The sequence below is a fragment of the Brachyhypopomus gauderio genome, unplaced genomic scaffold (assembly GCF_052324685.1).
Source record: "Brachyhypopomus gauderio isolate BG-103 unplaced genomic scaffold, BGAUD_0.2 sc708, whole genome shotgun sequence".
In the NCBI taxonomy this organism is placed as follows: Eukaryota; Metazoa; Chordata; class Actinopteri; order Gymnotiformes; family Hypopomidae; genus Brachyhypopomus; species Brachyhypopomus gauderio.
The window spans coordinates 10,001-34,507 of NW_027507528.1; the positions used below are offsets into that span (position 1 = coordinate 10,001).

Genomic DNA, 24,507 nt, shown 5'->3' on the forward strand with positions numbered 1-24,507 from the left:
GTATAGCTGCAGTGCTGTATATAGGTGCAGTGCTGTATATAGGTGCAGTGATGTGTATAGGTGCAGTGCTGTGTATAGGTGCAGTGCTGTATATAGGTGCAGTGATGTGTATAGGTGCAGTGCTGTATATAGCTGCAGTGCTGTGTATAGCTGCAGTGCTGTGTATAGGTGCAGTGCTGTATATAGGTGCAGTGCTGCTGTGTATAGCTGCAGTGCTGTGTATAGCTGCAGTGCTGTGTATAGCTGCAGTGCTGTATATAGGTGCAGTGCTGTATATAGGTGCAGTGCTGCTGTGTATACCTGCAGTGTTGTATATAGGTGCAGTGCTGCTGTGTATAGCTGCAGTGCTGTATATAGGTGCAGTGCTGTATATAGGTGCAGTGCTGCTGTGTATAGCTGCAGTGCTGTATATAGGTGCAGTGCTGTATATAGGTGCAGTGCTGCTGTGTATAGGTGCAGTGCTGTATATAGGTGCAGTGCTGTATATAGGTGCAGTGCTGCTGTGTATAGGTGCAGTGCTGCTGTGTATAGGTGCAGTGCTGTGTATAGCTGCAGTGCTGCTGTGTATAGCTGCAGTGCTGCTGTGTATAGCTGCAGTGCTGCTGTGTATAGCTGCAGTGCTGCTGTGTATAGCTGCAGTGCTGCTGTATATAGGTGCAGTGCTGCTGTATATAGGTGCAGTGCTGTGTATAGCTGCAGTGCTGCTGTATATAGGTGCAGTGCTGTGTATAGCTGCAGTGCTGTGTATAGGTGCAGTGCTGTGTATAGCTGCAGTGCTGTGTATAGCTGCAGTGCTGTGTATAGCTGCAGTGCTGCTGTGTATAGGTGCAGTGCTGCTGTGTATAGGTGCAGTGCTGTGTATAGGTGCAGTGCTGTGTATAGGTGCAGTGCTGCTGTGTATAGCTGCAGTGCTGCTGTGTATAGGTGCAGTGCTGCTGTGTATAGGTGCAGTGCTGCTGTATATAGGTGCAGTGCTGCTGTATATAGGTGCAGTGCTGTGTATAGGTCCAGTGCTGTTGTGTATAGCTGCAGTGCTGTGTATAGGTGCAGTGCTGTGTATAGCTGCAGTGCTGCTGTGTATAGCTGCAGTGCTGCTGTGTATAGCTGCAGTGCTGCTGTATATAGGTGCAGTGCTGCTGTATATAGGTGCAGTGCTGCTGTATATAGGTGCAGTGCTGTGTATAGGTGCAGTGCTGTGTATAGGTCCAGTGCTGTGTATAGGTCCAGTGCTGTTGTGTATAGCTGCAGTGCTGTGTATAGGTGCAGTGCTGTGTATAGGTGCAGTGCTGTGTATAGGTGCAGTGATGTGTATAGGTGCAGTGATGTGTATAGGTGCAGTGCTGTGTATAGGTGCAGTGATGTGTATAGGTGCAGTGCTGTATATAGCTGCAGTGCTGCTGTGTATAGGTGCAGTGCTGCGTATAGCTGCAGTGCTGCTGTGTATAGGTGCAGTGCTGCTGTGTATAGGTGCAGTGCTGCTGTATATAGGTGCAGTGCTGCTGTATATAGGTGCAGTGCTGTGTATAGGTGCAGTGCTGCTGTATATAGGTGCAGTGCTGTTGTGTATAGCTGCAGTGCTGTGTATAGGTGCAGTGCTGTGTATAGGTGCAGTGCTGTGTATAGGTGCAGTGCTGTGTATAGGTGCAGTGCTGTGTATAGGTGCAGTGATGTGTATAGGTGCAGTGATGTGTATAGGTGCAGTGATGTGTATAGGTTCAGTGATGTGTATAGGTGCAGTGATGTGTATAGGTGCAGTGATGTGTATAGGTGCAGTGATGTGTATAGGTGCAGTGATGTGTATAGGTGCAGTGATGTGTATAGGTGCAGTGATATGTATAGGTGCAGTGCTGTATATAGGTGCAGTGATGTGTATAGGTGTAGTGATGTGTATAGGTGCAGTGCTGTGTATAGGTGCAGTGCTGTGTATAGGTGCAGTGCTGTATATAGGTGCAGTGCTGTATATAGGTCAGTGATGTCAGTAACGCGTTACTTAGTAACAACAAATAGCTGTCTGACTGAACAGTTTGCTTGTATTACGTTAACAAATAAATGTACAAATAATACCGCACAGCTACACAAACGTAATGTCAGGAGATACTGTAGCGACTACTACTGCTCACGGTGAATTCACTAACGAACACTTGGCCACTCAAGGTGTCTTAGCCCTTTAAGTGACACTGGGGGGCGGGGCCTGCGTGCGCCAGGGTTGCGTTATCAATAAAGTTTCCCTCCTCTGGATTTTTGGATTAAGCAGTTTCTGCCTTGGTTACCGAACCTGCTTCAATACATTGTTACTGTTAAAAATGCACTTCCAATAAAGTGAGTATTGGAAAAATTCATTTTGCTGCTGAATGTAACTACTAAAGTAACTTGTAATCTAACGTAGTTACTTTTAAAATCAAGTAATCAGTAACGTAACTAAGTTACTTTTAAAAGGAGTAATCAGCAATCGGATTACTTTTTCAAGGTAACTAAGCCATCACTGATATAGGTGCAGTGCTGTATATAGGTGCAGCTGAGTGTGTGTGATAGGGCTGCACGATTAATCGTATTTTTATCGTTATCGCGATGTGAAGTTTCACGATAAACACATCGAAAGAGCCATGATAACTCCTTGAATAACAGCAAGCTCAAATTGCATTATCCTCGTCCAGCAATAGAGGGAGCTATTCGCGCTGCAGACTATGATCACCTGACGTAAGTAGGCAAGAGGCAGAGTGAGGCAGAGTTGCCAGGTTCGCGGTTTTCACGCCAAATTGGGCTTGTTTGAAAATCCAGCCACGGGTAAAAATTCTGGGGCCGCGGGGTGCGGTTTTTTGGGCTACTTTTGAGTTGGGCTACTGCGGAAGTTACAAGTCAACACTAAGAATCGATCGCGATATAATACATAATTTGTCTCCATTTCACACTCGCCACACACAGCCCCCCCCCCCGCCGACAACTTACACTCGCAGATTTTGTGCGGAAAATTTTTGTAGGACCTGGCAACCTTGGAGTGAGGTGAACACGCTCATCAGACACGCGATTTGGTTTAAGCCTGGTTTACACTTGATGCGGCGCGAGGGTCCGGGAGGCAAAAATAACGTAATCGCGGTGGCTTCGCCCGTGTGCAATGGCCTCGCGCGCTGTCGATTCACGAGGTCGTGCACCTCTCGAATTTTGTAAGTTCGCGCGCGCCGCGTCTCAGCGCAATGAGAACAGTCATGTTTGCCGGGTTCATACACCTATACAAGGTGGAATTCAAGCACTTGTACGTCACTTTCAAGGTCCATTTCAATAATTCCCAGCACGTTAAACTTAATTGAATTAAATATTTATACATATACTCTAAATGATTCGAAATAATTCGCTTTTTTATCACATTATTTAATGGATATTTATTTTCAAAACGCCCAATCTTAACGTCTTCACGTTCTCTCATGTTTCGTCCAGGAATTACAAGAGGCTCGTATTTGTTAACGTAATACAAGATAATTGTTCAGTCAGACAGATATTTGTTGTGAAACGAAGTAGTTACAATTTCAAGCATTTTCAAGTACTTTAGCCTAAATTCCAGCACATTCAAACCTGAAACACAAAGCAACATTAAAATTGGTCAGGTAAAAGTTAATTCCCCTGTATTTGAGGGGTGTTTTTTATACTACTAGGCCTACATATCGTTTCGGACAACACTGCAAAGAATGTGACACGGCAAGATTAAACGCTTCCGCCGTTCGCGGAGGTTAACGAGGTGTGCGGAGTCGCTCACTCGTGAAAGTATAAACCTAGATTGAATCTATTGTTGAATAAACCTGCAAAATATTTGGAATTATTCTGGATTCATTACACAGTAAAAAACAAAACAAATGAACGTGCTGCTGTTCAGAGAGACACTACATTTCTGTATTTTAATCTTAATTTATCGTGGTTCACATCGATATCGGGATATCCAACAATGTTATCGCACATCGCAATTCTAGTCCATATCGTGCACCCCTAGTGTGTGAGTGTGAGTGTGTGTGAGGAGCTGTGTGTATGAGGTGTGTGAGGAGCTGAGTGTGTGAGGTGTGTGAGGAGTTGAGTGTGTGTGTGGGGAGGTGAGTGTGTGTGTGAGGAACTGAGTGTGTGTGTGAGGAGATGAGTGTGTGCGTGAGGAACTGTGTGTGTGTGTGGAGGTGAGTGTGTGTGTGGGGAGATGAGTGTGTGTGTGGGGAGGTGCCTGTCTTGCTGTGTGCCTGACCCTGCAGATAAGCAAGACCAGAGAAACATGTCCCAGATTTCTCTCTCTCTCTCTCACACACACACACACACACACACACACACACGCAGGATAAATGGGTCTCCTTGTCCCCAGTCTGCAGAAACGTAGCCACACGCATGAAGAGTTAGAGGTCAGAGGTCAGGTGACTACCTGAGACGACTGCAATACACACACACATACACACACCTTCCTACACACACGGAGTGGATCTGAATACTTTTTGTCCAGCGGGACAGTGTCTTGCACGAGCCTACAGCTGAGGTCAGAGCAGGTCCCACCTGGGCGGGACACCAGCTAATACCTGGACACCCACGTCCCCGTAAACAACCACCCACTGGGAGGGACACACAGAACTGAAGACAGTCACAGAAATGAGGAGACAAAGGAAACATGTTTGTGTGTATATTACTAAAGAGAGGACACCCAACACACACACACACACACACCCAACACACACACACACACCCAACACACACACACACACACACACACACACACCCAACACACACACACACACACACACACACACACACACACACACACACACACAATAACACAACGTGTTTGTGTGTATATTACTAAAGAGAGGACACGTCACAGCGGCTGTGTTGACAGACGCAACGCAAAAGCAAACAGCCAACAGTTGGTGTACGGGGATACAGCACAGGTGATGCCAAATATTACGGAGCCCGTAAGGTGACATCATGTAAAAAATATAATAACGCGTGGCCACGACTTACTAACGTGTGTGAACAAGATAATTAAGTATTACTTTATATAAAGCCAGGTTTATCTTCCTTGGGCAGTCAGTTCGCGAACATCCCTGGGATCTGCTTGCTTTGCTGTGAAAAAATAAACTTTGTTGCCGCGTGTGAAAGGCGACATTAGTATCTCGTTCCCACGCGTTAATAAGTCGTGACCACGCGTTATTATTTTTTTACATGATGTCACCTTACGGGCTCCATAAAATATAGTAAAATCTATTAACTTTTTTTTTTTTGACTGTCTTGTCAATGGATTCAATGTATGAAGCCAGATCCGTAAACGCGAGAAGCCGCTTTCGCCATTCCAGATGGCTCAGTCAAAACCATTACGTCTTAATGAAACAATAAATACATCAGCGGCGAAAATGAGTGTAAAAATACCAGGTTCACGTGTTTTTATTTTCTAACATGGGCTAAAGCACAGGGTAGACTCAAACGACAAGCGTTTACAACTTCATCTTCAACGTTTTCAGCCCTGTCGCGAATGTTATCCTCACCCGTCCCTGGATTCACCAGTTACAACTACAGACACTAGAAAAAAAATCTCGTTTCTTATTTTATGTCACCGTTAACTACACGGGGTTGACGCGAACTTAATAGGCCTATCTACCTATTTATCACAAGAGCTTGTGGCTCTGACAGTGTTCAACGCTGTAGCGAACGGCAGTAAGTTTGTTTTACCGCAAAATATGAAAACGATTGAAACCATTAATAACCCAATTAAATCCACTGGTAAATGTAGTGGTAAATGTACGATGTGGTAAATGTAGTGGTAAATGTACGATGTGGTAAATGTAGTGGTAAATGTACGATGTGGTAAATGTAGTGGTAAATGTACGATGTGGTAAATGTAGTGGTAAATGTAGTGGTAAATGTACGATCTGGTAAATGTAGTGGTAAATGTACGATGTGGTAAATGTAGTGGTAAATGTACGATCTGGTAAATGTAGTGGTAAATGTACGATGTGGTAAATGTAGTGGTAAATGTACGATCTGGTAAATGTAGTGGTAAATGTACGATGTGGTAAATGTAGTGGTAAATGTACGATGTGGTAAATGTAGTGGTAAATGTACGATCTGGTAAATGTAGTGGTAAATGTACGATCTGGTAAATGTAGTGGTAAATGTACGATCTGGTAAATGTAGTGGTAAATGTACGATGTGGTAAATGTAGTGGTGAATGTACGATCTGGTAAATGTAGTGGTAAATGTACGATCTGATAAATGTACGATCTGGTAAATGTAGTGGTAAATGTACGATCTGGTAAATGTAGCGGTAAATGTACGATCTGGTAAATGTAGTGGTAAATGTACGATCTGGTAAATGTAGTGGTAAATGTACGATCTGGTAAATGTAGTGGTAAATGTACGATCTGGTAAATGTAGTGGTAAATGTACGATCTGGTAAATGTAGTGGTAAATGTACGATCTGGTAAATGTAGTGGTAAATATACGATCTGGTAAATGTAGTGGTAAATGTACGATCTGGTAAATGTAGTGGTAAATGTACGATCTGGTAAATGTAGTGGTAAATGTACGATCTGGTAAATGTAGTGGTAAATGTACGATCTGGTAAATGTAGTGGTAAATGTACGATCTGGTAAATGTAGTGGTAAATGTACGCTCTTCTGACTTGTCCGCGGTGTAGCACTAGGTCCTGCTTCTCGTCCCGCTTAGCAGTAAATGAATAACATGAATGAAGAACGTTCGTATGATTGAAATGCTATTTGGCCTCTATGATGGTTCTGGGCGGAAACTGCTGGCCACTGTGTCATTGAAATGGCCGATTTTGGAAGTGCTCTGTTTGCTTATTAAGTCAATATGATAATTAAAATATATACATATAATCTCCCGACCCCCCCCCCCCCCCAAACAAAAAACTCATCGGATCTACACGATTCACGTAGGTCACCCTTTTCAACTTCAAAACGGCGAATTTCGCCGAAAGGTGACAGATTATCATGCCTGCAACACACACACACCCCAACACACACACCCCCAACACACACGCCCCCAACACACACACACACACACACACCCAACACACACACACACACACCCAACACACAAACACACACACACACACACACACACACACCCCCAACACACACACACACACACGCCCCCAACACACACACACCACACACACACACACACACACACCCCAACACACACACACACCCCCCAACACACACACACACCCCCAACACACACACCCCAACACACACACCCCAACACACACACCCCAACACACACACCCCAACACACACACACACACACACACACACACACACAGGGTAAATGATGAAGGCAGACTGGTGGTGCTGGGTGGAGACAGAGGTTCTCCAGGTTCTAATGAAGGACCCAGACACTGCAGGTCGTCCAGGTTCTCCAGCACTGCAGCGTACAGGAACGCAGCTGCTGGACTGTGTTTCCACGGCAATTCCATGGCTGTTTCCACGGCTGTTTCCATGGCGATTCCGTAGCAGTGTTTCCCATCGCTGTGTGCCAACAGGGCAACATTCCCACAACGTCCATGTGTGCACGTGTGGTTAGGGCAGTCATGGCCTGGCGGTTAGGGAACTGGACTTGTGACCGGAGGGTCGTGGGTTCGATTCCCAGACAGGCCATGACTGAGGTGCCCTTGAGCAAGGCACCTAACCCCAACTGCTCCCCGGGCGCCGGGCTAGGGCTGCCCACCGCTCTGGGCACGTGTGATCCACAGCCCCTAGTAATCACTAGTGTGTGTGTGTTCTGACTGCACAGATGGGTTAAAAGCGGAGGACAAATTTCGATTGGGGTGTAAAAATCACAATTGACAAAATATGGCACATTTCATTTTTTTTTTAAACGTACAGTAATCCACAGTTAACAGAGGCAGGTACAACAGCGCCCCCTGCAGGGAATTACAGGCCTGGTGAAGCGTGTCGCGCGTGTGTGTGTGTGTGTGTGTGTGTGTGTGTGTGTGTGTGTGTGTGTGTGTGTGTGTGTGTGTGACAGCCACACTCGTCCAGCTGGCCGCTGCTCTGACAGCAGGTGTCTCGCTCGTCAGCACCCAGCAGCCCTGGTGTCCTGTGTACGACGGAACTGGTGTCCTCACACGGAGGAGGTAACGTCTTGCTCTCCGCAGTAATGAGGACACAGGGAGGTGGGACAGCTGGAGCACTGTGGGACTAGAGCACTGCGGGGCTAGAGCACTGCGGGGCTAGAGCACTGCGGGGCTAGAGCACTGCGGGACTAGAGCACTGCGGGACTAGAGCACTGCGGGGCTAGAGCACTGCGGGGCTAGAGCACTGCGGGGCTAGAGCACTGCGGGGCTAGAGCACTGCGGGACTAGAGCACTGCGGGACTAGAGCACTGCGGGACTAGAGCACTGCGGGGCTAGAGCACTGCGGGACTAGAGCACTGCGGGACTAGAGCACTGCGGGGCTAGAGCACTGCGGGGCTAGAGCACTGCGGGACTAGAGCACTGCGGGGCTAGAGCACTGCGGGACTAGAGCACTGCGGGGCTAGAGCACTGCGGGGCTAGAGCACTGCGGGACTAGAGCACTGCGGGGCTAGAGCACTGCGGGACTAGAGCACTGCGGGGCTAGAGCACTGCGGGACTAGAGCACTGCGGGGCTAGAGCACTGCGGGACTAGAGCACTCCGGGACTAGAACACTGCGGGCAGTTTCCCTCCATACGTTTTCAAACATAAATACAGTTTCAGAATAGCCACTTTATTATATACAAGCATCTAGTAGCACTTTCAACCTCCACTGGCCTACAGAACAGCAGCAGGCCGTCATGGCACCGAGTCCACTAGGTGCTGAAATCACTCCACAGGAATGTTGGCCCAGGCGGACAGCGAAACGTCTTACAGCTGCTGCAGCTCAGATGGAGGTGCTGACATCTTCTGAATAGTGCGTTCTATCCCACAGATGCTTTATGGGATCAGGATCTGGACACTGTGAAAGCCAGGAGAGCATGGAAAACTCACTGCCATGTTACTGGAACCAGTAACTACAGGACCATAAACAGACCATGACTACAGGCTTGTTGTGTATTCACACGTGAGCCTGTGCACCTGTGTGTGTTCGGCTTGTTGTGTATTCACACGTGAGCCTGTGCACCTGTGTGTGTTCGGCTTGTTGTGTATTCACACGTGAGCCTGTGCACCTGTGTGTGTTCGGCTTGTTGTGTATTCACACGTGAGCCTGTGCACCTGTGTGTGTTCGGCTTGTTGTGTATTCACACGTGAGCCTGTGCACCTGTGTGTGTTCGGCTTGTTGTGTATTCACACGTGAGCCTGTGCACCTGTGTGTGTTCGGCTTGTTGTGTATTCACACGTGAGCCTGTGCACCTGTGTGTGTTCGGCTGCAGCATGCGTGTGCACTGTCTGCCCATCAGAATTCTTGACAATCTCCATTAACCCGTTTCATCGACAAGTTGTCGACATCCACTAGATCCACGTTTTGTCAGACCCATTAACTGAACCAGTAACAACCCAACAGGCTCCGCCCATACCAGTAGTGTGCATGCGATCTCACCACAAAGCCACACACACCTGTGAGAGACCCGGCGAGTGTAAGAACTGATCAGGAACCCGGATAAAAACAGAGATAAACAGACGGTGACAGAATGGTACGGTTTGGAGGTGAAGGGCAAAAGTCCAATCAGGTCCAATCGGGACAACCTGCCCTCTTACCCACAGCCTGACCTCTGACCCATAGCCTGACCTCTGACCCACAGCCTGACAATGCAGTGGTCTCCAGTACACACACCCGTACTTAAAGGTTTTAGCTACTCTATCCAAGGAAGCACACTGTGGTTTATTGCAATGGAACTTGTTCATCTCATTCCAGACAAACACCATCATCCACAGCAGACAACGTGCTACACACCCCGCACGCTACACACATCCCACACACACACCCCGCACGCTACACACATCCCACACAGACACGCCACACACAGACACACCACAAGCCTCTTAACAGAATCACACACAGATACACGCCCATGCAAATCAGCAGAAGCTTTATCAGACCGGACTGGGCACGCATGCTGAACCTACATCCGTCTACAGCAACGACTTTCTGAACAACGGCAGATCAGACTGGTGTAGAGTGATGTAAACATGACCTACTGCCTCGACAGTACAAGACCTGGGAGGGGTGGGTGTGAGGGGGTGAGGGGTGGTTGTGAGGGGGTGAGGGGTGGGTGTGAGGGGGTGAGGGGGGTGAGGGGTGGGTGTGAGGGGGTGAGGGGTGAGGGGTGGGTGTGAGGGGGTGAGGGGGTGAGGGGTGAGGGGTGGGTGTGAGGGGGTGAGGGGTGAGTGTGAGGGGGTGAGGGGTGGGTGTGAGGGGGTGAGGGGTGGGTGTGAGGGGGTGAGGGGTGGTTGTGAGGGGGTGAGGGGTGGTTGTGAGGGGGTGAGGGGTGGTTGTGAGGGGGTGGGTGTGAGGGGGTGAGGGGTGGTTGTGAGGGGGTGAGTGAGGGGGTGAGGGGTGGTTGTGAGGGGGTGAGGGGTGGTTGTGAGGGGTGGTTGTGAGGGGGTGAGGGGTGGTTGTGAGGGGTGGTTGTGAGGGGGTGAGGGGTGGTTGTGAGGGGTGGTTGTGAGGGGGTGAGGGGTGGTTGTGAGGGGGTGGGTGTGAGGGGGTGAGGGGTGGGTGTGAGGGGGTGAGGGGTGGTTGTGAGGGGGTGAGGGGTGGTTGTGAGGGGGTGGGTGTGAGGGGGTGAGGGGTGGGTGTGAGGGGGTGAGAGGTGGTTGTGAGGGGGTGAGGTGGGTTGTGAGGGGGTGAGGGGTGGTTGTGAGGGGGTGAGGGGTGGTTGTGAGGGGGTGAGGGGTGGTTGTGAGGGGGTGAGGGGTGGTTGTGAGGGGGTGAGAGGTGGTTGTGAGGGGGTGAGGGGTGGTTGTGAGGGGGTGAGGGGTGGTTGTGAGGGGGGTGAGGGGTGGTTGTGAGGGGGTGAGGGGTGAGGGGGTGAGGGGTGGTTGTGAGGGTGTGAGAGGTGTGTGTGAGGAAGTGAGGGGTGGTTGTGAGGGGGTGAGGGGTGGGTGTGAGAGGTTTGGGTGGCTGTATTGCCCTGAAACCCTACCAGACTGGTTCTTCCACACCTGAGCCCTGAGAGAGCCCACCAGACGACACAAACACACAGAAAACCATACAGTACCCACAATACCAAAGTCCAGCAAGCGGCATATATCCTGGGTGAGAAATCAAAACAACCAACAGAACTGTCCACAACACCAAAGAGACTGAACCATTTTAGTTCACACTGAGCCAGTAAGAGGGGGGGGGGGGCTTCATTAGCATGTCGCTAGCAGCCACCGTTCTCATCACAACAAACCAGAAACGTACACCACACCAGCCTGAGGGGTCAAACCATCCACCCACCTGCCACACAGAGAGGGGGGGGTGGATAGAGCGAGAGGGAGAAAGATAGGGAGGGATAGAGTGAGAGAGAAAAATAAAGTGAGAAAGAATGAGAGAGAATGATAGAGAGAGGAAAGAGAAGGGAGGGGGAGGGAGGAGAGGAGAGAAGGAGGAAATGCTTAGATCAGTGGAAAACTACACAGGCTAATGCTGTGGTAGAGAATCAGCAGGGTGACACACACACACACACACACACACACACACACACACACACACACACACACACACACCACCTGTCCACACAGAGAACTGTAGCTAAGGTAGCACACAGCCGGTAGAAGGATGCGTGGGTCAACAGAACACAAGTACATGTAGGACGACAGGACGAGTTTGTTCCTGAAGATATCATCTCTGCAGCACCATCGCTGCTCTGCTGTCCCCTGGACGACGAGGACACGGACGTCCCCACAGACAGCTGCCACAGCCCCGCCCTCCCTGAACCCCGCCCTCCCTGAACTCCGCCCTCCCTGAACCCCGCCCTCCCTGAACTCCGCCCTCCCTGAACCCCGCCCTCCCTGAACCCCGCACTCCCTGAACCCCGCCCTCCCTGAACTCCGCCCTTGAGACCTGTCGCCATGCTCCAAGAAGACAGACTCACGACAGCAGCAGAGAGAGGGAGAGAGGGAGAGAGAGGGAGGGAGGGAGAGAGAGAGAGGGAGGGAGAGAGAGAGAGGGAGGGAGAGAGAGAGAGGGAGGGAGAGAGAGAGAGAGACAGACACAGCAGGTGAGGGCTAGTGTGCATCACTAATGGAGGAAGCATTGGTGTATGGGCGTGTGTGTGTGTGTGTATGGGTGTGTGTACTGGAGAGTGTAGGTGTGTGTGCTTGGGTGTGAGGGTGTGCTGGCGCCTGTGTGTGTGTGTGTGTGTGTGTGTGTGTGTGTGTGTGCTGCAGATGGCCCATCTGTTTTAATTAGGCTTGTGTGTAATGTTCTGCTGGCAAACAGATGTGGACAGCTGTGTCAGCGCACTCCCTCTCTCCCTCCATCTCTCTCTCCCTCCATCTCTCTCTCTCTCCCTCCCTCCATCTCTCTATCTCCCTATATCTCTCCCTCCATCTATCTCCCTACATCTCTCTCCCTACATCTCTCCCTCTCCCTCCATCTCTCTCTACATCTCTCCCTCCATCTCTCTCTACATCTCTCCCTCCCTCACTCCCTCCCTCTCTTTCTGTTATCCACACACTTCCCAAATGTCCCAGATATCCACTGCTACACCCAGACTCATCCCTGAGCATCCCAGCACATCCCGGCTCATCCCAGCTCATCCCAGCACATCCCAGCTCATCCCAGCACATCCCAGCTCATCCCAGCACATCCCAGCTCATCCCAGATCATCCCGGCTCATCCCGGCTCATCCCGGCTCATCCCGGCACATCCCGGCACATCCCTGCACATCCCGGCTCATCCCAGATCATCCCAGATCATCCCAGCACATCCCAGCACATCCCAGCACATCCCAGCACATCCCAGATCATTCCAGCACATCGCAGATCATTCCAGCACATCGCAGATCATCCCAGCACATCCCAGCTCTCTCGCACTCCTGTCGGACGGCCCACAGCAAAGCCGCAGTTTACGATCAGTGCTGTGATGCTGGGTTTCCCGGGTTTAAGCCCGACCGAACCAGAACCACACAGAGGAGCAGAATATGCAGAGCGGAAACTAAAAACATCTATCAGCAAAGTGGGAGGAGCTTCTGTGATGGCCACGCCCTCCTTCGAACTCTACCATTGAGCATAAGCTAAAGGTTTGTTTCTAGCCCTTGTATACACACACGGCAGTAACCAGCTCACCACTTAATAAACTCAACAGAAGCCCCAGAAAGGCACGTTACTCACTGTAAGTGTGTGAGAGTGAGAGAGAGTGCACGAGTGTGTGCAGACACAGAGTTAAGGAGTGTGAAAGGTGTGTATGGTGAGCTGAAGCTCACACGGGCACCAAGACCACAGCATTATATTTGTACTGTCATGAGAGACAATGAGAGAACATGATGGAGAGAGAGAGAGAGAGAGAGAGAGAGAGAGAGAGAGAGAGAGAGAGAGAGAGAGAGAGAGAGAGAGAGAGAGAGAGCGAGAGAGAGACTTTGTTAGTTCATTAAACCAGAGACAGGCATTAGGACATGCTGTGCTACCAGGGAGCTGGTGAAGTTCACACCTTTCACTACACACCAACTGAAGGTGAAATCTGATGCAGATAATGCAAAAGATGACAGATATGGGTGAACTGGCATAACACCCAACTCAGAAGGGATTATACCAACTCAGAAGGGATTATACCAACTCAGAAGGGATTATACCAACTCAGAAGAGATTATACCAACTCAGAAGGGATTATACCAACTCAGAAGGGATTATACCAACTCAGAAGAGATTATACCAACTCAGAAGAGATTATACCAACTCAGAAGGGATTATACCAACTCAGAAGGGATTATACCAACTCAGAAGGGATTATACCAACTCAGAAGAGATTATACCAACTCAGAAGGGATTATACCAACTCAGAAGGGATTATACCAACTCAGAAGGGATTATACCAACTCAGAAGAGATTATACCAACTCAGAAGGGATTATACCAACTCAGAAGGCATTATACCAACTCAGAAGGCATTATACCAACTCAGAAGGCATTATACCAACTCAGAAGGTATTATACCAACTCAGAAGGTATTATACCAACTCAGAAGAGATTATACCAACTCAGAAGGGATTATACCAACTCAGAAGGGATTATACCAACTCAGAAGGGATTATACCAACTCAGAAGGTATTATACCAACTCAGAAGGGATTATACCAACTCAGAAGAGATTATACCAACTCAGAAGAGATTATACCAACTCAGAAGAGATTATACCAACTCAGAAGGGATTATACCAACTCAGAAGGGATTATACCAACACACATCTGAGATGAGAATATCACAGCATAAGAAAATGATAACACGATGGCAGTTAGATAATTCCAGCACACAGACCTAAGGACGCCCCCACCTGACAAACCACGCCCCCTCCACACACACTCCACCCCCACCCGACAGACAACGCCCCCTCCACAGACACACTTCATACCCTGACAGACACACTCCACCCCCACCTGAGAGACCACGCCCCCTCCACACACACTCCACCCCTACCTGACAGACCACGCCCCCTCCACAGACACACTCCACCCCCACCCGAAAGACCACGCCCCCTCCACAGACACACTTCATCCCCTGGCAGACAGACTCCACCCCTGACAGACAGACTCCACCCCCTGTTCCTATATTCCAGTGCCCACACCGCACCGTGAGCCAGTCCCCAGTCTGACCTTTGACACCTGCCCTCCGACACAACCAGGTCAGCAGATCAAACCCACTAGGATCAGGAAGCGTTCCTCATCTCCTGTGGAATGTTTGACCCTCCACTGACCCCGTAAATGCCCTCCTGAGTTACAGGAGTGACCGTTTTAACGTGGTTCAGACCTTTAACGGCGGCCGGGTCCTGCACACATCTACTGGAGCGTCTGCTGGTCTTCTGCCAGACGTCTGCGCTGGGAGGAACGAGACCCCCGTGTCACTGTAACAAGACACTGGCCTCTCCTGCAAGGCTCCTTATTTTACACAGAGCTGCTTCCACACTGTTCTGAGGCCAAGACAAGCTAGGGAGGACATGGTTTACACACACACACACACACACACACACACACACACACACACACACACACACACACACACACGCGCCCTTGTGTTCAGCTGCACACCAAGAGGGCTTCCCTTCCAAACTGGCTAGAGATGGCCCCATTTGACCGAGCACACACACACACACACACACACACACACACACACAGATGGTGCTGGACCAGAACCCTCTCATTCTCCATGGGAAGGCAGAGGCGTGTTTAGTTCTGGTTGTGGTGCTTGTGGGCTGGAACGGAAACACTGTGCCAAATTGCACAGGCGACAGCTGCAGGGCCTCAGAGCGCAGATGTAACCCCGCCCATCGCCCCGCCCATCGCCCCGCCCCCAGACTACTTACCCCTCCCCCTGACACCGGCTACCAACCCGCCCTGCACACCCCTCCCACATGCAGGCTACCTGCCCCCCTGCCCCCATGTGGGTGTGTGTGAAGGAAATCTTTAAAGTGAGAAAAAGCATAACAAAAAAAAACATCACGCCACATTTCAAAATGATCGAAGTCAGTGAGTCAGAGTCAGTGAGTCAGTCAGAGAGTCAGAGTCAGAGTCAGTGAGTCAGAGTCAGTGAGTCAGAGAGTCAGTCAGAGTCAGTGAGTCAGAGAGTCAGTGAGTCAGAGAGTCAGTGAGTCAGAGTCAGTGAGTCAGAGTCAGTGAGTCAGAGTCAGTGAGTCAGAGAGTCAGTCAGAGTCAGTGAGTCAGAGAGTCAGTGAGTCAGAGTCAGTGAGTCAGAGTCAGTGAGTCAGAGTCAGTGAGTCAGAGTCAGTGAGTCAGAGAATCAGAGTCTAACCAGATTAATACGCATCAATCGAACGAAAGTTGTGCGTGTGCGAGTGTCAATTGCTAAGCGGGAAGACTACTACACGGTGGGCAACGGTGTTGGGCAACACGGTGGCTTGGTGGTTAGCACGTTTGCCTCTCAGCACTGGGGTCTTGGGTTCAAGTCCCTATCTGAGTGGAGTTTCCATGTTCTCCCTGTGTTTGCATGGGTTTCCTCCGGGATCTCCGGTTTCCTCCCACAGTCCAAAAACATGAAGGTTAGGTAAATTGGCAGTCAACAAAAAATTCTCCCTGAGTGTGTGTCTGTGTCTCTATGTTCAATAAAAAGTTGTGTGTGTGTGTGTGTGTGTGTGTGTGCGTGCTTGTATGCCCAGTGGTGGATGGTGCTCTGCCACTAGGGTCTCTCTCTCTCCTTCCTGCACCCCATTCAGTCCCCCAGGGGGCTGTGGCTTCCGGTAGAGAGTACGCTGTGCGCAATTGGCTGCCGCTTCTCGCCGGTGTGTGTGTGATTGATTGTCTGTGACTTGTACCTGTGTTAAATTGTAAAGCGCCTTGGGAATCTGGAAAGGCGCTATATAAATCGAACATTCATTCATACTAGCAACCGCAGACAATCTATAATAGTAGCAAAAACATAAACGATGCAGCGCTATGGTGCTATAGTGAGCTATTTTTAAAACAAGCCCGCGGGCGACTCTTGACGTCCTCGCGGGCGACATGGTGCCCACGGACACCACGTTGGTGACCCCTGACCTACTGATTTGGTTCGTCAAGCCATGAATGAGCTGGCTATCTGAGACTCAATTAATACTTTGTGTGTTAAAAACATGAGTATATGTGTCTGTGTGTGTGTGTGTGCATGCGTGTGTGTGTGTGCGTGTGTGTGTGTGTGTGAGTGCGTGTGTGCGTAAGAGTGAGTGTGTGTGTGCGTAAGAGTGTGTGTGTGTGTGTGTGTGTGTGTGAGTGTGAGTGAGTGTGTGTGCACGTGTGAGTGTGTGTGCACATGTAAGAGTGTGTGTGTGTGTGTGTGTGTGAGTGTATGTGAGTGAGTGTGTGTGTGTGAGTGTGTGTGTGTGTGTTTTCCGGTCTGCCCCTTAAGGACAAGGGGAGCCTTTTATTCTTATCACAGCCAGTCCACCATATCCATGCAGTGAACATGTATTACTTCTGCATGACTGTAAATGTAGGTTACACACACACACACACACACGCACACACGTCACCAATAGCTGACCTAACCCACGGCTGCTTCCCGTCAGATGAAATGCTCTGCTGTGCATCTACACATCTACCCTAAATGTACACTACACTACATCTACACTACATCCACACTACACTACACTACATCTACATCTACACTATACTACATCCACACTACACTACATCTATATCTACACTACATCCACACTACATCCACACTACACTACATCTACACTACACTACATCTACACTACACTACACTACATTACACTACATCCACACTACACTACATCTACCCTAAATATACACTACATCTACACTACATCTACACTACACTACATCTAACCTAAATATACACTACATCCACACTACATACACATCTAACCTAAATATACACTACACCTACACTACACTACATCTACACTACATCTACCCTAAATATACACTACACTACATCTAACCTAAATATACACTACATCTACACTACACTACATCTACACTACACTACACCTAACCTAAATATACACTACACTACACATCTAACCTAAATCTACATCCACACTACATCTACACTACATCCACACTACACTACATCCACACTACACTACATCTACACTACACTACATCTACATCCACACTACACTACATCCACACTACACTACATCTACACTACACTACATCTACACTACATCCACACTAAATATACACTACACCAGTGATTCTCAACTGGTGGGTCGCGACACACGTTCTGGGTGGGTCGTGGACAGTTTGTAAAAAAATTAATATGCTACTCTTCTAATTTTGTACTCACCTTTTATCCTGAAAAAAGACAGAGAGGCACCCGTCAGACATTCCAGGGCTCCAGATTGCGACTAAAATCGTCGCGATCGCGACCATAAATTTAAATTTGCGAGTAATATAATTATTTCACTCCCCATCAACAAATGCGGGAATCTGATCACCAGCGTGACTCGCAAAGCAGCGGAGCGCTAATCGCTAAGCGTTGAAAATGGCCAAGCGAAAAATATCGCATTTTTTCCAGTCTACATCTCTGTCGGACCAGAGACCGTATCTCTGTGTCGGACCCAAAGAGGACACACTTCTTTATAGCTGTACATAGTTTTAAGGTAATTTTAATGGTATCAAAAGTCACTCGTATGCATACTAGTAAAGTTTGTTTCACGTTCACATATTCTTAATTCTTTCTTCAATAACTTTGACAGTATTAGCAAAAGTGACAGAATATGAAAATTCTTATTTCTGGCAACTAAGACAAACATCTACAACTTTGTTTACGTCAGGAATAGACGTATTTTAAATAGCAGACAACATGTTATTTTAAATGTGCAACTTTCACCACTGCAACGTCTAAGGCACCGTCTACAAATTACCGTTAGTGAAGGCCCCAGAACACTACATACTCTGTTTTTTTTAATAATTTCAATAGCTTTTAAAAGGTCCTTCATAAGACCACCAAACAAGTTGTATTACATAATGTGCATGGTGTATGGCAACCTACAACTTTTTTTTCTTTAATGGGTCGCGACTTAATGACAATGAGAAAAAGTGGGTCCCGGGCTGAGACCAGTTGAGAACCCCTGCACTACACTACATCTACACTACACTACATCTACACATCTACCCTAAATATACACTACACTACATCTACACTACACTACATCTACACTACATCCACACTACACTATATCTACACTACACTACATCCACACTACATCTACAATACATCCACACTACACTACATCTACCATAAATATACACTACACTACATCCACACTACACTACATCCACACTACACTACATCCACACTACACTACATCTACATTACACTACATCTACACATCTACCCTAAATATACACTACACTACATCCACACTACACTACATCCGCACTACATCTACACTACATCCACACTACACTACATCTACATTACACTACATCTACACTACACTACATCTACACTACACTACATCTACCCTAAATATACACTACACTACATCCACACTACACTACATCTACACTACACTACATCCACACTACACTACATCTACACTACATCCACACTACACTACATCTACACTACACTACATCTACACTACGTCTACCCTAAATATACACTACACTACATCTACACTACACTACACTACATCCACACTACATCTACACTACACTACATCTACACTACATCTAACCTAAATGTACACTACACTACATCTACACTACACTACATCTACACTACGTCTACACAACACTACATCTACACTACATCTACACTACACAACACTACATCTACACAACACTACATCTACACTAAACTACATCCACACTACACTACATCTATATCTACACTACATCCACACTACATCCACACTACACTACATCTACACTACACTACATCTACACTACATCTAACGTAAATATACACTATACCACATCCTCACTACACTACATCTACACTACATGTACACTACAGCTACCCTAAATATACACTACATCTACACTACACAACACTACATCTACACAACACTACATCTACACTAAACTACATCTACACTACACTACACCACACTACATCTACACCACATCTACACTACACAACACTACATCTACACTACACTACACAACACTACATCTACACTACATCTAACGTAAATATACACTACACTACATCCACACTACACTACACTACATCTACACTACATGTACACTACAGCTACCCTAAATATACACAACATCTACACTACACTACATCTACACTACATGTACACTACATCTACCCTAAATATACACTACCCTAAATACAGTGTTGCCATAGTTACTTTGAAACAGTAATCCGACTACTGACTACTGACTACTTCTTTAAAAAGTAGCTCAGTTAAGTTACTGACTACTTGCTTTTAAAAGTAACTAAGTTAGATTACTTTTAGTTACTTTCAGCAGAGGCTGATCCCCCGCCCCTATAACATGAAAATGACTACCAGTTCTGCCAATACTCACTTTATTGACATGTATTTTAACCGGAACATCAAAAATGACACTGGCATTTGTAAACTTTTTCTTGAAATAGGCTTACATGTTTTTTAAATAAATAAATAAGACAGTCTTTCTGTTCAACTCCGTCCACTTACAGGGTTGCCAACTGTCACGCATTGAGACACACGCATTTGACTGTCTTCACACGCTTACGCCACACTTCCGATATCTCACGCCGAAAAAAAAATCCAGTTTATTTACCTCTGATCCACATCTATGATTCAATGAGTTACTAGTTCGATCTGGCGCCAACCACCGGCGATCGATCGATCGCGATATAATACTGAATTTAGTCAATTTTACACCCCGCCCGGGTAACAATTTACGTTCGCCGCCAAGCCCCGGTTTTTTTTTTTTTTTTTCAGGTTTGACGTTGTGTTTTTGAAAGTAGACAGCACTCTGTCGCCAGGACAGAGTGTACAACGGACCTTAATGTTGTCTTCCTTAGCCGAAATAAAATCAAAATAATGCCTGTATTTCCAGCTGCTAAAGGCGAACCTCTCCTTCCATCTGACTTTGGCGCCGCAGAGCAGAGATGACGTAACCGCGTAAGAAACGTGTAGCCAAAAAATAAGAATGAATAAATATAACCTACGTTCCCCCGAAATGCAGAAATAGTAACGCACGATGTTTTAGATAAGTAACTTTAATCTGACTACTAGTTTTTAAATAGTAGTTGCGTTAGACTACTCGTTACTGAAAAAAGTAGTCCGACTACAGTAACGCGTTACTAAGTAAGGCGTTACCGGCATCACTGCCTAAATATACACAACATCTACACTACACACGCACTCTTACCCAGCATCTACAGTAAGGAAACACACAGGAGGAGTGGTCATGCCCACACGCATAATGAAAGGCACAGAGACGGGCAATCGTAAACACACCAGGCATCACGGGGTTAAAACTGCCCACCAGGCATCACAGGGTTAAAGCTGCCCACCAGGCATCGCGGGGTTAAAACTGCCCACCAGGCATCACAGGGTTAAAGCTGCCCACCAGGCATCACGGGGTTAAAACTGCCCACCAGGCATCACGGGGTTAAAACTGCCCACCAGGCATCACGGGGTTAAAACTGCCCACCAGGCATCGCGGGGTTAAAACTGCCCACCAGGCATCGCGGGGTTAAAGCTGCCCACCAGGCATCGCGGGGTTAAAGCTGCCCACCAGGCATCACGGGGTTAAAACTGCCCACCAGGCATCACGGGGTTAAAACTGCCCACCAGGCATCGCGGGGTTAAAACTGCCCACCAGGCATCGCGGGGTTAAAACTGCCCACCAGGCATCGCGGGGTTAAAGCTGCCCACCAGGCATCGCGGGGTTAAAGCTGCCCCCCATCATCAGCGTCACACAGAGCCTACAGGACCTGTTCCTGCCACGGTCCACATGGCCCATGTGCTGGTGTCTGACGGGAACATCTGCATACAGATGGGCGGGACTAACGTACCTGCTGTGAACAAAGGGCCCGGAAGCTTCCGCAGCTATAAATACGAGTTGAGTGTTGATGTGACCCGATACCTGCCTGTGGTGACCAGACCTCAGAGAAGACGCCAGCGTCACCACAGCGTCCAGGATCTCCTGCAGGAGTCTGGCCTCCACTTCAGGAACGGCTGGAGAACCAGCAGCATGCGCAGACGGATAATCAGCTGCGCTAATGAGACGTCTGTGGCAGGTGCCCCGCGCTGGAGAGGTCGGGGCGCAGGCGCAGACGCAGACGCAGACACAGACACGGCCTCTCCTCTGGGCCTGCAGCTCTCCCTAGCAGCCACGGACCCGACCGGACGGGCAGAGTGTGATACATCAACTAACCGTCTGCTAAAGAAATAAAACAAATCCCTCAAGAGGGTGTGGGGCACAACTGCAGCTTTGTGTCGCTATGATGATGCTGATTCCCATGTCACCTCATTTCCTGTCCCAGCTGGGGGGGGGGTGTCTCAGGGGACACACCCACAGGAAGCGAGCTGGCGAACAGCAGCCGTGCTCCGCGGGACAGGAGCGTCCCGTCTTTCAGGAGAGACGTCTGACCTCCCGGGTAGCAGATGGTGGGCAGCTCACACCCAGACAGGTAATTCATTAAGGCCACTCCTACGAGAACAGGGCTGTCCTCCAGAAACACCTCATTAACATATCACAGGGAGCTGGGGGGGGGGGGGGGGGGGGGGGGGTTTCAGGGGGAGGGGGGGGGAGTTTCGGGGGACCTGGTGTCACCAAGAACACAGAAACACAGATGTCTCTCAAAACAGCAGAGACATGGAGAGGTTGGACGGACAGCGCAATCCGTTCCTCTTCTGCATTAATGAAGCAAGCGTTGGGGGGTAGGGGGGCAGGACTACACACGGCTCACACACACACACACACACACACACACACACACACACACACACACTCACACACTGCTGCAGCGCTTCAATAACACAAAGCTCAGAGCCACTAATTCAGAGCCAGAGAGGGGAGAGTAGATTAGCTACACTGTAATGAAACACAAACAGAGGCAGACTTAAAGCACGGCTGCAAACATCACCTTTGTGTCCAAAACAAACACCAGATCCCTCCAGCCCCCCCACGCCAGAGACTCCACCCTACGCTGTCTCCACCATCCTGAACAAACACGCCGGTCTGGGCCGGCCAGAGACTCCCGTCAGCGTTACCGTGGTGTAGGACGCCGTTGACGCTCTCCACGCTGGTGGTCTTCCTTCGCGATCCCAGCGAGACGTTCCCGCACGTTCCCGCAGGCATGGACGTGCCGTCCTTCCTGGAGAAGATCCCGCTGAAGAAGCGGAGCAGCCGGTGCTCCTGGCCGCCGGAGCGCGGTCCCGAGCCTCGCAGGAACCCGTCCCGGTCCTGCAGAGACCCGTCGGACAGCCGCTGCAGGTCGCTGTTGTCCAGCGTGCGGTTCTTGCCCTTCGCACGCTCCCTGCGGCTACGCACCGGCGGGGAGTCCGGACCGTCGGACCCGTCGAAGGCGGCCGGGTTCCGGAGGGGCGTGGTGGTCCGGGCCCCGCCCCCAGGCCCCGCCTCCTGGCGATTGAGGCAGCCCGAGCTGTTGTGGTGCTTCTGTTTGGAGAGGGCTCGCACACGGAGCAGCTCCCCCCCCGTCCAGTGGCGGAAGCTGAAGCTTCGGCGGAGGAGACTCGGGTGGTGCTTGGTGGGCGTGGTCAGAGACTGTTGCTCCGCCCGCCCCACGCTACCCGAGGCTCCCTGAGGAGACGCGGCGCTGGGCTCACGCCCTCCGCACGGCTCCCGGGTCCTCCTGGAGGTCTTCGGCACTCCGGTCGTTTTAACGATCACGTTTTCCACCGCCGCCCACATCCGCCGTCCAGCTCGTCTCCATCCCGACATCCCCGCCGAGCCGCTCCTCCGTGTCCACTTCCTGTGTCCGCTGCCCCTTCCCGTCCCGCGACGGCGTCCCGCTCCCCGTCCCGTCTCTGCTGCCGGCGTCCTTCGGTGAGGGCCCCCTCTCGCTCGTCTCCGGCGCCCTCTCTTTTCCGCACGTGCGTTTTCCGAGATATTTTCAGCCTGCCGAGCTCCAGCTGCCCCGTGCTGAACGTCCGGAAGTTTCTGTGCGCGTGCGACGAGAACTCGTCCGTCTCGTCCTCCACTTCTTCCACCTCCTCCAGAGGACATCCTCGCGCCGTCTCCGACGAGCCCTCCCTGTGATACGCGCTTATTCTGGGGTTCTCCAGGCGTGGGTGTCCCGCAGACACACCACCGCCCCCGCCGTCCCGCACGCTCTCCTTCTTCACCAACGTGAGGGAGATGCGGTACACGGTTCTTCTCTGGGCCGAGCCCCGCTGCATCCTCTCAGGAGAATCACCCAGCAGGTACATCCTCCACACACTGGCACCATGTAAATAAACATACACGCCACACGCATGTAGGCTCAGGAGTTAAACATGTGCAAAGGAGCTACGCCAATAATAATAATAATAATAATAATATTACAATTATTAACGTCCAATAAACATACGTGTTTTAAAAAGTTAAATTGCTGCTTTGAAAAATCCAGCGAATTTTCCTCAGTGAAAACGACACAGTCCCGGTGTGTGGAGCCGGTTCCGTCGGGCTCGGTGTCGTTGCGGGTTTACAGCGGGAGTCGGTGGGAAACGTTCAGCACGTTTAGTCGGTCGGTTCTCCGCGACCTCGCGGAGCTGCGGCGGGGTGACCGGTGGACTCGGTGTCGGTCCGGTCCGTCTTCAGTGGCTCCGTGTGCCGCGGCGACGCTGTTGTCGCACGCGCGTGTTCCCGAGCGAGCGCGAGAGCGCGCCCTATTGTGCGCGCGCGGAGTCCAGCGCTGTTTATTCAAACGCGCTGCACGCGCCACCGGAAAACCCCCCGACTTCACTTCACGGAGTAAATAAAGGAGCGGAGAGGGCGGCGGACGGAC

General features: G+C 49.6%; 1 pseudogene across 1 annotated transcript in view; it reads right to left on the minus strand.

Annotated features, from left to right (window-relative positions):
- Positions 1-24,493, minus strand: part of LOC143507645 (uncharacterized) — a 33,802-nt pseudogene extending 9,309 nt beyond the window's left edge. The window contains exon 1 of the transcript XR_013128896.1: positions 22,772-24,493. The product of XR_013128896.1 is annotated as an uncharacterized LOC143507645 (transcript). The remainder of the gene's footprint in view (positions 1-22,771) is intronic.
- Between the last annotated feature and the right edge of the window lie 14 nt (positions 24,494-24,507).